Raw genomic sequence first — 14,793 nt, 5'->3', positions numbered from 1 at the left:
TCATTGAGAAAAGCATTACTGTAGACACCTAAAAATGTCTCCCCAAAACCAAACCCGATGATGAACAACCTTTCACCGCCATTATTGGTCGGGTTAAGTATTTAATCATGGAGTGCTTAAATCCATATTTTCATTTCATAAACCAACCCAATTCCTAGCCCATTTCCCCAAACCATAACTTATTTTCCTCTTTTCGTGCCTTTAAACCCAAAATAATTCATTTCGTGTCCTTAAAAATCAATCATTTCGTGTCCTTTTTATAAAAACGTGTATTCCATTTTATTTTGGTCCATAATCTGGGTCCAATGATTGAATAGTTGGACGGGGTTTGAAAAGAGCTTTCTAACGATATATTATAAGCCCAAATCCGAGTTATAACGAATAAGTTATGGCCAAAATATTAAACCGAGCCCAAATCGAACCTAAGCCCACCTTACCTACGACCCAATGATCATGTGGAGGGTCCAAATTATTTAATCCCATTCCTAAACCAATTAGGATTAATTGGAAGATTCTATAAGTTTCTAAAATATCTGAATTATCCTTTTTGAAAAGATAAGATTACATAGTTTGAAATTGAATAAAACTCCTTTTTTTTTAAATCCTATTTATATCCGAATTGAAAGACGTTCAAAGATATACAGATATTATTTTCGTGCATAATAGTTTTTATCCAAATTTTATATGGTTGGATAGCCCTTGAAATTATCTTTCCAATGATATATTATAATATCAATTTCGAGCTATAACGAGAAAGATATGAATTAAATAAAAAAACTCTATCCAAAACTGACACCGTCCCACTATTTCGGCCATATATTTACTTATACAAAATATTTTAATCTGATTATAATTGGGTTAGAAAGTAGACTTCAAGAGCTTTCCAACGATATCTTATTTATCTTATTTCAATTTCTGGATCAAAAGATATGATAAAAACAAAAACCGCAAAAACTGCTGTCTACCGCAAGAGTTTTAATCCGATTCGAACTCGACCTTTTCTTGATTCTTCGACCCTCTTTTTTCCCTATAAATAGAGGTCATATCACCCTTTTTTCAATCATCAACAAGCTTAATAAGATAATTTGGACAACCGGTTTAGGATCCTTTTTAATCTTGTTGTTTAATCAAGTGATCACTAATATTTTAGAATTATGTGTTGCATTAATATTAAACCAATTTAGCTTAATAATAGTTTGGAGCAAATTGAATCTTTGTTTGCATGCCTTTGAGATTGCAGGAATCACTTTTCACTATAAGAATCGAGTAGAGGCCAATACGGGCAAATGTGACTCCATGACTCACTTCGTTTTATCATCCCCGATCCTCCTTTCGTGGTTCCGAACCATATGGAGTTAGTAATCTCATGGATTATGAATGGGGTGTAACCTTCACGGGTCAATAGTTGTTGCCTTTCGTTGTCCCTTATCGTGGTTGCCTTTTATGATCCGTGAACGGTTTACAAGTTCCTTAAAAACTTGTTAGCGGCCCCTACTTTCCTTGTCCCTAATCGTATATGTCAATTCTCACTTCCTAAGAGTGCCAAGCATATTCACCACATGCTTTTAACGTAGGCGCACTTCGAACGACGCCTATAATTACAATCTTGCCTTACTATTTCAATTGAATCTATAAACCATCCAACTACTTCGCTGTAATTTTGAATTAAAATTAAAGTTATACTTATGGCAAAAATTTTATATATAATGCAATATGAGTATTTGTTTTTAGCAAGTATAAAACATACCTCTTGTTTGGAAAGTTTTCATCATCATTGATTGCTAAGTAGTCAATCACTTGGTGACATGTCAAACTCATGTTATCCATTACTTCCTTCTCTAGTTTCCTAACTACCCTGAACCTTGAAATTTTTCCCATTAGTTGTTTTCTTTTGGTGTTTATGTCTGCCAAAGCAAGAGCAGCACATATTTCTGCATGATACACATTTCTCCTATTTGCTAAATCAAGGTCAGAATCAAAAGTGTCTCTTGAAAAACACAACATATGTATCATTGCAAAAACACCACAATTAAGAGTATATCATGGTGTCTTCCACTTGAAGTTTACTTCATCAAACTCATATTCTATTACTTCATCAACTTTTTCATGATTAATTCTGTTCAGAAAGTTTGACATTTCCTCCACCTATAACATTTGTAAAGCAATATATAAGTAATACAAATTTATAGTATAAATTACTTTAATAAACATATGATTAACTTTAATTAGAACATCTTTTACTTTATATTTTATATTATTTTTTTACAGGTAATATAATGTATACTTTAATCAACTTCAACATCTTTTTCTCCACAATCTAAATTTCTTTTAACCTTTGAAAACTATCTCTTGGTGAATGTCCTTCAGTTCAATGTTTGTTTTTGCCTGAAGTTGTTTTTCAGCATCACCTGAAATAAAATAGTAGATATAGTGTCAAAACAATGATACACTATTGACTATGGATTGATAAAAAATTTACTAAAGTTAAAAACTTACTTTCAATTGTTTTTTTATGTTGGCTGATTTAGTATACTCTCAGTGACTGAGTGTACTACACTACTAATATCAGCATCAACTGTCTGGTTATTAGCATCCTTTTCTTGTCTCTCTTCATTCTTCTCTTATTCCTTTTCTATGTTTTCTTTTTGCTTCTCATCCTCCTTTTTCTCTTGTTCATTCTCTGGTTCATTCAGTTGTTTCTCATCATCCTTTTTCTCTCCTTCCTTATTCTTCTTTTTGTCTTCTTCCTTGTTCTCCTTGTCCATTTCTTTGTTGTCATTCTCCTTCTTTTCTTCCTTATCATTCTTTTTCTCATTTTCTTCCTCCTCCTTTTTCTCCTCTTCTTCCTTGTCCTTCTCCTCCTCCTCTTCTTCCTCTTCCTCTTTTTTGTCATCCTCCTCTTTTTTTTCATAATCCAGATCCTCTATATCCATATCTTCATCATCATCATCCAAATTGACAGATTCAGGATCAACTGCATCTTCTTGATTAATTTTAGGATCTGTTTAAGAAATTTTGTGTTGCTCCTCCCATGTTGACAGAATCACACTAGATACATCTCTTAAATCATCATAAATCCTGACTATTTCATCCATAGCCATTTGTACTATAGGATCTTCCATTAGCCTTTGTGTTTCAAAAACCTGCTGAGAATTTGATGTAGACACATTCATTTGTTTCTGTTTCATCTTCTCTCCTAAGATAGTTATACGCTTAGCAGGTATCAGTGCAAAGAGTTTTGAATCTCTAGTCAACAAATGCAGGTCTTCTTCAATTTCCTTCAAAATAAATAACAACAATTTATTAATACATTATTTTTTAATACAAATACTATTTACTTTTTAAGTTAATTTGTTTATTTTAAAGACTACATTATTTACTTTATGTTTATCATTTACTATACATTATTAGTACTAGAGGCAGAGCAATTCAATATAATAAAAGTAAACAATTAAAAGATAAAAGTAAACACATTTCATTTTAAAGTAAATACAAGAAATCATTGTAACTTATAAAAACATTACTCACATCTTTTGCAGCATCATGTATTTCACTATCTGTCATGACACCTTCTGGTAGATTGAATGACACCAATCTTCTCTTTATCAACAAAGTTTCTATATGCATTCTCAATTACATCTCCCAAGAATGCTTACTTTCCTTTTCTTCTACAAACTGGATAATCATCTTTTTAGAGTTCTCCTTGACCAAAAAATGCTTTTTCCTCATTTGCAATTCTTTCTTTCAGTTTCTCATCTGACCAATGCTTGATCAATGGCAATGTTGTAGGTTCAGGCTGCCCTCTGAATGCCAGATGATGAAAGTAGACAAGTTGAAGAATCAGGACACATCCACAGATTCCTGATCTTGATTCCTTGTTTTTGTTGTTCTTGAAACTCCTCACAGCTTTGCACAAGTTATTCATCACATAACCACACCAATCTAGGTTATGTATCTGTTTCACATTGTCTACATAATTGATTATCTTGTAATCAATCACTCTATTTGCAACAGGGGGCAAGAATGTGCTGCAAACATACATCACAAAGAATCTATTAATAAAATCATCCCCTCCTTCCTTCAGAGTCTTTAATTTGTTCTCCAAATTATTCACAATTATCTCATCATCTTCTGGAATTCCTAGCTTCTTCTTCCATTCTTTTTAAATCAACAAGTTTGATAGAGGTTGCTTCCTTAATTGAAAACTGACCTTGTTCTCGGTTACATGTGGAAGCAAGAATATATCTTCAACATCATAGGAACTAATTGAAAATTCCTTCAGCATGTCAATCTTGAACATGCAGTTGCTTTCATTGAAATGGTGGCAAAGCCATGGAAGCATCCTTGTTGAAATTCTTCTTAACTTTAGTTCAAGCAGCCCTCTAAAACCAATATTTATGACATCTTTTTTTTGCTGCTCAATGAAATCCTTTATCAAATCAACAACTGCATTGGGGCTGCAGTGTGTTTTCCTGATTTCCAGATTACCATCATCATCATCATCATTAACATCAATAACTTCATGTACATCAAGGTTAGAATTGTCAAGCTTCATTTTTTTCTTCAAATGAGCTTTTCCCTTTTTTCTGTCTTCTTCTGATGATCCATTAGAATCCTCATTCTGATCTTCTTCTGGTTCATAATTGCTATCTTTCACTTCAGATTTTATCCTCTTTTTTGTTCCTATAATTTCTTAAAACATGTTAACTAACTTTGAAAACATTTATATTTACTTTATAAGCATTTTGATTAACTTTATTAAACTTATCAATAGACATCATAAACATAGACATATATATTGTTCTGTTTACTTTATAAGAGTTTTTATTAAATTTATAACAATTTCTATTTACTTTGTAACAGTCTCCATTTACTTTATAACAGATTAGTACCTTGGAGTAATAGATTCTTTACTATATAAATTTAATACATAACATATGAATTTAATCTAATAAACTTTTATGAACCTTTTGATGCTTGTAGTTCCTTAATCCTTCTCTTTATCAATATTTGCTTTTTTGAAATCCTTTGAAGCTTATCACCTAATACATTTAGTTTGCTCAATCAGTTTATAAGTATAGACATGTTAAAGAACTTTTAAAACATTTATATTTATTTTATAAGCTTTTTTATTTACTTTACAAAACTAACCATTTACTTTTATATTCAATTATGTAATAGTATGCATCTTTAAATTTGTAACATAGACTTATACAGATAAATGATTTACTTTATCAAATAAATTATTGTATTTCAATATTATATATCTTTAATTGGAGATTGATTTGAATTTGCAGGAACTTTCTAGGCTGTAGGAGTTATTTTGGTTGCAGGAGATTTCTTGGTTGCAGGAGATTTCTTTCTTACAGGAGATTTCTTGCTGACAGTAAGTTTTTTACTTGCAACAACCTTCTTTGCTGCAGGAATTTCCTTTGTTGGATCTGGTTGTGTTGGAGGTTTTTTCTTTGTAGTTTTGGCCATTTTAATCTGTCTGCAATTCAAACAAAAATTAGATGACCAAGGATAATGTATAGGGTAATGTAATTAGTAAGGATTTTCTCTTTTTTGATATTTTATACACAAGCTATAATACAAAAGTCATATCAATTTATTGATTTATACACAAATCACAATAGCTATAGATCTTATAGTAATTCAATAACTTTTAATCAATTTAAAGTTACTATTAGTATATTTCTAGTTACTTGTAAAAATGTTATCTACTTTAGGCTCATAGATTTACTTTTAGGCAATTTCTGTCTACTTTTAGCAAATTTCTGTTTACTTTTAAAAAATTATGCACTGAAAAATATGAAACTCAAAACAAAAATTAGATGACCAAGGATAATGTATAGGGTAATGTAATTAGTAAGGATTTTCTCTTTTTTGATATTTTATACACAAGCTATAATACAAAAGTGACATCAATCTATTGATTTATACACAAATCACATTAGCTATAGTAGTTCAGTAACACTTAATCAATTTAAAGTTACTTTTAGTATATTTCTAGTTACTTGTAAAAAATGTTATCTACTTTTAGGCACATAGATTTACTTTTAGGCAATTTCTGTCTACTTTTAAAAAATTATGCACTCAAAACTATGAAACTAAAAAAAAACTACTTTTAAGTTACTTTTAAATAATTTATATCTACTTTTAACAAATTTCTATTTACTTTTAGCAAATAGTAACTATAATGCACTTAAAAATTTCTCATAAATTAACTAAAATCACTTGATTACTCTGTAGCAACATTTTCAATAGCAAATAGTAGAGCAGTATTACCAAAGAAGCAATAATGCATTAAAAAATTACTCATAAATAACAACCTTTTCAATAGCAAATAGCAAAGCAGAAATACCAAAGCAACAATAATTCACTAAATAATTACTCATAAATCAATTATTATCAACAATTACTCTTAAATTAATCAAAACTATTTTAAATTAGTACCAATTGAAACCTAAATTACAACAAATTTAAACCAAAATAATAATTAAATTTAACATAATTTGAACAAAAACAAACTAAAGTGTGAAAATACCTGATTTAGAAGAAATCGAACTTAAAAATGCCCAAATTGAACTTCGAAGTAATCCGATTCAACTTTTGGTACTTCAAATTTAACATAATCAAGCAAAAAAAAGACAAATGTAAGTAAAAATTGCAACAAAATTAGCAAAAAATAGTATGAACTTTGAAGGTTTAATATAATACCTAATATTCGTTAATTTTTGGCTATTTCGAAATTTTTTGTTCCGAAAATGAAATATGCAGACAATAGAAGTTATTATTGTAATTATATAGCGAAATTGTGCAGTTGTATGTACAGTTATGGCGGTTTTCGAAACTTAAAGCAGTTAAAAATGACGAAGAAGAGTACAGAAAGAGGAGAGCGAAAATGACGGAGTAGAGAGAGAGGGAGAGGATAGAGAAATTGTGTCTTAATTTTTCGTGAAACATTTAATTTGTCTGAATCAATTTCGGCCGTTAGATTACGCGCCTCTTGTTTCTGATCTAACGGTCTTGATTGGTTCTTAATTCCTATTTTGCAATTGGTTCTCATTATAACCTGGTCCTATGTGTGTGTGTGTGTATGTGTGTGTGTATAATTTGGTTTTTAAATAAAATTAATGGATAATAATTTTTATCAAAAAATTAAAATCCAAAAATAATAACTAAGTTTTAAAATGCTTTTGGCGCCAAATTTGAAATCTTATTTTGGCTCCAAAATTCAAATATTGAATTACTAAAATACACTTTTTTTAAACATATTAATTAATCAAAATATGTTTCAAAAATACGGGGTATTACATAATAATAATTAAGGTTAAAGCTAATTAAAAAAAAATTATATTTTTCAACAAAAACATTAATAAAAGATACGTCAATTTTGATCTATTAAAACAAGAAGAAATAATAATTTTATTTAGTATTCAATTATTTAATAAGAATAATAATATGCAAATTTTAAGTACTATAGCTATAGACAAATTTATATGAGCTAACTATGTATAATATAATTTGTGTAGTTACACATAATTTGTTATTTTAAGAATAATTTCACGTAAATTGTATATGCATAAATAATTTTAATATTATTTATTTTAATTAATTTTTTATATCTTGATAAATAATTTTATTTCAATAATAAAAACCGATGGATCACAATATACATACATGCACACACACTTTAATATATATATATATATATATATATATATATATATATATATATATATATATATATATATATATATATATATATATTTTGCTTTGTAAGAAGTGAGAAGCAAGTGATTTATATCTTTCCTTGTTCAAAGACTAAGATAGCCATTCGTTTTGTCTCAATAAGTTGAGAAAGTCTTCTTTACTTTTTGTTTTTTTTTATTAGATTGCACGAGACGACCTTTGTTATTTCTGTCCCCTCTTCTTCCCGGAATCCAAATTGGGTAGGGAAAGAAAGCAAGGGGCAGCCAATATTTAAACACCAAATTCAAATTTTGTTGTCAAGCATGCCATTAGATACATCAAATCCTTATTTTTGAGTTAAATCATGCCTATGATTAAACCATAACTCCGATGCTAATACAACTTAATTATTAATATTGATAAGTTTATATTGACATTGGCGTTACTCCCTCTATTAAGGCATCAAAAATTGTCATTTTATTTGGCAAGTTAGAAACTTGATTAAGAAATTAATTAGTGTATATATATATATATAAATATATATATATATATATATATATATATATATATATATATATATATATATATATATATATACGGGGAGGTTCCGCTGAAAACAGTGCTTATGGTGAAAACTAAAAACAAGCAATCTTAGCCATCGAATGTTCACTAGATAATCTGATGGTGTGAAACAACTCAAAGGTCACTATATACAAAAATAAGGTAATTATATCGAGTTATATTAAAAATTGATGACATTTACATCGAGGTCACTATATATAGAAATAAGGTAACTATATCAATTTTTAAAATATTTCCTTAGAGGTCACTGTATACAAAAATAGGATAATTATATCAATTTTGACCACATTTACATAAAGGTCACTATATACAAAAATAAGGTAACTATATCAATTTTGACCACATTTATACAAAGGCCACTATATATAAAAATAAAAATAATGAAGGTCACTATATATAAAAATAAGGTAACTATATCTATTTGACCACATTTATACAGAGGCCACTATATATAAAAATAACGAAGGTCACTATATATAGAAATAAGGTAACTATATCTATTTTGATAACACTTGCACATAGGTCAATATATATATATATATATATATATATATATATATATATCAATTTTGATGACACTTCCACAGAGGTCATTATATATAAAAATAAGGTAACTATATGACATTTACAAAAAGGTCATTATATACGAAAATAAGGTAACTATATATAAACTTCAGGTAATTATAAAAGTCGTTATAAATAAAAATAAGCTAATTATATTCATTTTTACTACATTTTAAAAAGATCACTACATGTAAGCCTATGTAGGATTCGAACCCACATCATGTGCAATGCAAGTGCACAATGCTCGACCAATTAAGCTAATAGGCTTCCGGCACACAAAAACAATATACTCCATAGCTATTAACTCATTGTGATGTGAGGAGGGCAGTAGGGATACATCACTGTTTCAAAATTGGGCCTCCACCAGTTAGCAACACACTCACCAATCTGCAAAATCACATAATTTAGACCCAAATATTTTTAAGGTATACGAAGTATGTCTCTACAAGAAATTTGCTTCAAATCAACATTTCAGAATAACAGCAAAAAGAAAAAAGAAGAGTGTTCGAGACAAATAATCAGAAAGAATATCACACAAAGAACACAAAAGTATCACACCTGCCAATTATGTGGAATAAGCATGCAGTCCAAATGAACGCATTCCAAGTGTCCAAACAAATCATGTTGATTTCAGGCAGAAATTTGAGAATTTAGAAAAGCTTGCAGGAATGATAACATCATCAATTTTTAGCCGAAGGTGTTCTTGGGCTGTTATCCTCATGTTTTCAGCAGCCTTTTCATGAAAAAGATAGATTCTTCTGAAATTAATAAGGCTGTATCCCATGAAAGCTTATTAACTATCTAGCAAGAGAAAAATTCATATACAATAGATGCTTCAGGAATGTCAAAAGGGAAATAATAAGGTAAGCATGTATTGGAAAATGATGAAGGAATTTGAATAATAATAAGAAACCAAAAATAGACAATAGATGCGAAGAAAACCTAGCAACATAGAAAGCAGGATTCTCAAGCATAAACAATTTATTGCAGCAACAGATGGCCAGAGCTCCCCCAAAACCACCTTCACCGGTGACTATTGAGATGACAGGAACTCTCAGTCCAAACATAGACCTTATGTTTTGAGCTATAGCTTCACCCTGCGCTCAGAGAGACAAATCATTTCATCCTCATTACCACAGGTTTAGTCAATATAAACTTAAAATAAACTAGTAGTTGTCTACTCACCTGACCAAGTTCCTCAGATTTGAGATCAGCATAAGCTCTTGGCGTGTCAATAAGTGTAATTACGAGAAAACCATGATGATCGCCATACTTCAATTTTCTGTCTCCTTCACATGTAGAAATCTGTTTAATATTTGCAATGGAAGCCTCTTTATAAAGCCTTAAAAGTACTAAACATAAAGAAAATATAATCCAAGAAATTATACAATTTCACCAAGTTCAGCTTGCTAGTTCCCAAAAATGTAACCCTATTTCTCATCTTTACTCTGCATCAAAATGCAAGGCAGTACAATCACAAGAAACAGATGCTAAACTACTCGAATTCCCCCATGAATCCTTGACAACAAACCGACCAAGCAAAAGGCACAATGAAGAGCTCAAGATTGCTCTAATCCCCCAATTTTACATAAATTCAAGGGTCACAAACTCACAATACATGACACATAAAATCTAAAAACAATTAAATGCTTGAATCGACAAAATTCGCATGCTATTCAACAAATTTCGAATCCAAACAACAATTTATATTTCATAACAAAAACATTCGAGCAATTAACTAGAAATAAACCCTAGATTGTGAAATTGATAGTCGATAATTTAAGAAATACTACCTGAGAAGCCGCTTCAATGGAGAAGAAAGCTCAAACTCGCTTCAATGGAGGATCGAGAAAGCTCAAAACTCGCTTCAATGGGATGAATATTCAGCGACGAAAATGATTAACTCACATAATTGATTGTTGAAACGCAAAACTCACTTTTCAGGTTTAATTTTGAAGCTAAAGACGAAATTGATGAAGATTGAAGCAAATTATTGATGAAGATTGAAGCAAATTCCTCTGAAATTTGATGATTTTTTGGGAGAGGGATAGAGAACCAGTGATATCGTGAGATTGAAGAAAGATAAAAATAGAGCAGAGAGAATGGACGGTCAAGATTACAAATAACGCGAATGTAATCTAATCCGTCAGATGAAAATTCAATGGTGTAGATCATCTGTTTTCAGTTTTCAGCTTTAGGTTTGTTTTCACATGATCCAATCTCTCTCTCTCTCTCTCTCTCTCTCTCTCTATATATATATATATATATAATCCTTTTCGTTACCAATTACAAATGGTATAAACTAATCGAGATGCTTCTACACGTCCATTCTTCTAGGAGAGTCATACCCGTCTTTTTGCCTGACCCGGCCTTCCAATCTTTTCAATCGGTCTAGTCCACGCGTGGACAGAGGTCTCTCGAGCCTCTAGCCCATTCCCTGAAAAGGCGACTACCTTACCTATCAATCGTATTATATATATATATATATATATATATATATATATATATATATATATATATTTTGATTAGGTAGATGAAGCATCACATTTTGATTTGGTGTTGAAGCTGCGTGAGGGTTATTTACTTTTTCATTCCTTGATGTTGTGGTGGATTTAGATGTTATGACCATTCTATCGTTAACATATTTCTCACCGATAGAAATGGAAAAACCACTAGAAAAAAAAATTCTCATCGAAGCAAGTGATGGAACAGGTCCAACAGCAACTATCTAAAACTCAGCACCTTGGCCTGAAAAAGAAAAAGGAAATATCAAGTTTTATTATCAGAATATTGAAGGAAGATTGTGAGGCAAGCAAAAATGATGAAGCAAGCAAAAATGATGAGGTTAGCAAAAGATTAAGAAAAAAAACCAGATTTTTTTTATAAACCATATGTCGGTAAAGAAAAAAGCTTTCGAATCGGTTATTTAAAGAAGGAAGAATAATAACAAAGAATAATGGGATGATGATGGAATAACTATTTGTAGTTATTCTTTATAAATTATTGATTCTATGTTTTTCAATATTAATTATCATTAACTATGTATTCTTTTTTTTAAAAGCAGGATCATGAAGTTTAATGGGATGATGATGAAAAGCCTCCGAATCGGTTATTATACAAGGAAGAACAATAACAAAGAATAATGGGATGATGATGGAGTCACTTATTTGATTCGATGTTCTTTGATTTATCCTTTACGTTCTTTGATTTATCATGTATGTTCTTTGATTCAATGTTTTTTGATTTGTTGTATACATATGTTCTTTGAATTATTATAACATTAATTTTAAATACTATATCAATTATGAATTCTATATTTTTCAATATTAATTATCATTAACTATATATATATATATATATATATATATATATATATATATATATATATATATATATATATATATATATATATATGTTTTAAAAGCAGGATCATGAAGCTTAAATTGATGACGATATTCTTTTGAGAATTGAGATCTCTTCTATTAATGCTTATTTTTCAGATCTAAAGAACATCCGTAATTTTATAAAAAGAACATGTTAATATTATGTAATGAACATAACTTATTTATATTAGACCTACCATGATCCAAAGACAAAATTTAAAGAACATTTCACAATAAGCAATGAATATTATGTGACAATAAAAGTACAGTGGAATTACAATCAAGGAACACGAACATTTAAAATAATGTATTAAAATATCTAATATAATAAAAAAATCATAAAATATGATATAATTATGGACATAAGGAAAGAATATAGTTTTAAAAATTATTAATTGTACATTACAAACAACTATAAAGTACATCATGTTTTCTAATAAAAAATATTATTAAATCACATATAGAACATCACAAGAAAAATATAACCGAACCTATAATGAATATTATAACTATATATATAATTAGTGAAAAATATGAACGAAATAAAAAATTTGAAAGCTGAAATTTTGAAAATGAAATTAAAATTTTGAAATTTAAAAACGAAATCTTAAATTATTGTTGGGTGAAATGTTAGAGAATAAAAAAAATGACAAACTGCATTTTTGGAGACAGAGTGAAACTGATTTTGGAAAATGATAAATTTTGTAAATATTTTATCAGTTAATGTGAGTCATGAGTAGATCTTTTCCTGTAATTAAAGATTTATGCTGAGAAAATCTCGCGTTCTTTTATCTAACTTGATGTTCTTTAGTATGTGCATGTTCATTATTTACTAACTCGATGTTCTTTCCGCTTTTTTTTAAGCTTATTTTGTGCATGCGTTTTACGAAGAAGAGGATGTCGTTTTTGCCGAGTGTACCATGCGCGGGTGTACAGATCACGAATTAAATTTTTTTTCTTTTGCTTATGTTATAATTTTTTTTCAGCTCATATTCTAAATATTTTCCTATATTCTAAATTTTTTTATGCTTATTTTTAAATTTATTCGCCTTATGTTCTAAATTTTTTTTGTATATGTGCTAACTTTATTTCCTATGTTTTAAATTTTCTTATCCTATATTCTATTTTTTTTTCTTTGCTTCTAAATTTTACTTGTATTTGTTTTAAATTTTTTCTACCTATTTTCTACATTTTTTCCTATGTTCTAAATTATTTTCCCCCAAGTTTTAATTTTTTTTTGCTTATATTCTGAATTTTCCTATGTTCTAATATAATTTTACAACCTCTTTTTTTTTCCTTATGTTCTATTTTTTCCTATGTTAAATTTTTGTTCTACTTATGTATTAACGTTTTTCCAATGTTCTAAATTTTTCACATATTCTAAAATTTTCTGTCTATGTGCGAAACATATATTTATAAGGAAAATAATGGCTTTAATGATTAATGAATGTGACAATTTTGTAACAACAAAACTCTCATACAAACAACATCGAGCATAGAAATAACAAAATTCAGGGGAAAATTTGAGAAAAACGCATCAAAATTGCAACAAAAAATTGCTAAAAAAAACTAAGATATAATTCATAAAAAATGCTCAAAAATTGTTGCAAAAATCATGAGATATAATAAAATAGAATGAATAGAAAGAATTGAATCATAAGAATTGAATAACAAACCTTTATTTCTTTGAAGTAAGCCCTAATTTCTTGAAGAAATTTGCATCCAAAATTATGAGATGAGAGAGAGAGAGAGTTGTATGATATATCAAGTCTAGAGAGAGAAAGAAAAGGGGAAGTTATCGTGAATGAGGAGAAAGAAAAGGGAAAGTGTGTAGCAAAAATTACAAATGTGCCATAATTCTAATCCACGGTCCAAATTTATTCTTATATAAGATTGGATTCTGAATATATACATACATATATATATATATATACAAGTTACCGTATTATATCATATGAATATAAAAAAACATATATATATATATATATATATATATATATACACTACAAGAATTCAGCTTATTACCGATGGCTTACATCCATCGGTAATTATAAGGAAAACCATCGGTACGCTGTTTACCGATGGCCGCCATCGGTAAAAATCCGTTGGTAGTCAATTCGTCGGAAAATCAAAAATTACCGATGGACAAGCCATCGGTATATAAATTACCGATGCTTTTACCATCGGTAACTGCTGATGGTACGCATCGCCATTTCTAACAGATACCGATGGATTTGCACCATCGGAACCTATTACCGATGGCTAAACACCATCGATATTATATTATTATCGATGGTTGTTGACCATCGGAAGAATTTAATATACCGATGGCATATAGCTGTCGGTAGCTTAGTAATTTTTCCGATGGCTTAAAGCCATCGGTAATAATATAATACCGATGGTGTCTAGCTATCGGTAATAGCTTTTAAAAAAATGTATTATTTAATTTACCGATGGAATTTAGCTATCAGTAATATGATTTAAAAAATGAATTTCATAATTACCGACGGCTGCTGGCCATCGGTAGTTTCTTTGTATTTAACCAGATTTCCTTCCTTTTATTACCACC

At 29.2% G+C, this 14,793-nt stretch overlaps 1 long non-coding RNA gene across 1 annotated transcript; it reads right to left on the bottom strand.

Moving 5' to 3' along the window:
- Nucleotides 1–8,856: 8,856 nt before the first annotated feature.
- Nucleotides 8,857–10,983, bottom strand: LOC110710741. The gene is made up of 3 exons (XR_002509200.1): nt 10,027–10,983; nt 9,400–9,938; nt 8,857–9,228 (listed from the first exon to the last, which is right to left on the bottom strand). It is a non-coding gene; the product is annotated as an uncharacterized LOC110710741 (long non-coding RNA).
- Nucleotides 10,984–14,793: the final 3,810 nt, after the last annotated feature.

The sequence above is a fragment of the Chenopodium quinoa genome, unplaced genomic scaffold (genome assembly GCF_001683475.1).
Source record: "Chenopodium quinoa cultivar QQ74 unplaced genomic scaffold, ASM168347v1, whole genome shotgun sequence".
Lineage (NCBI taxonomy): Eukaryota > Viridiplantae > Streptophyta > Magnoliopsida > Caryophyllales > Amaranthaceae > Chenopodium > Chenopodium quinoa.
The sequence above is the reverse complement of the archived record's forward strand: the minus strand, read 5'-3'. Positions and strand labels throughout refer to the sequence as shown.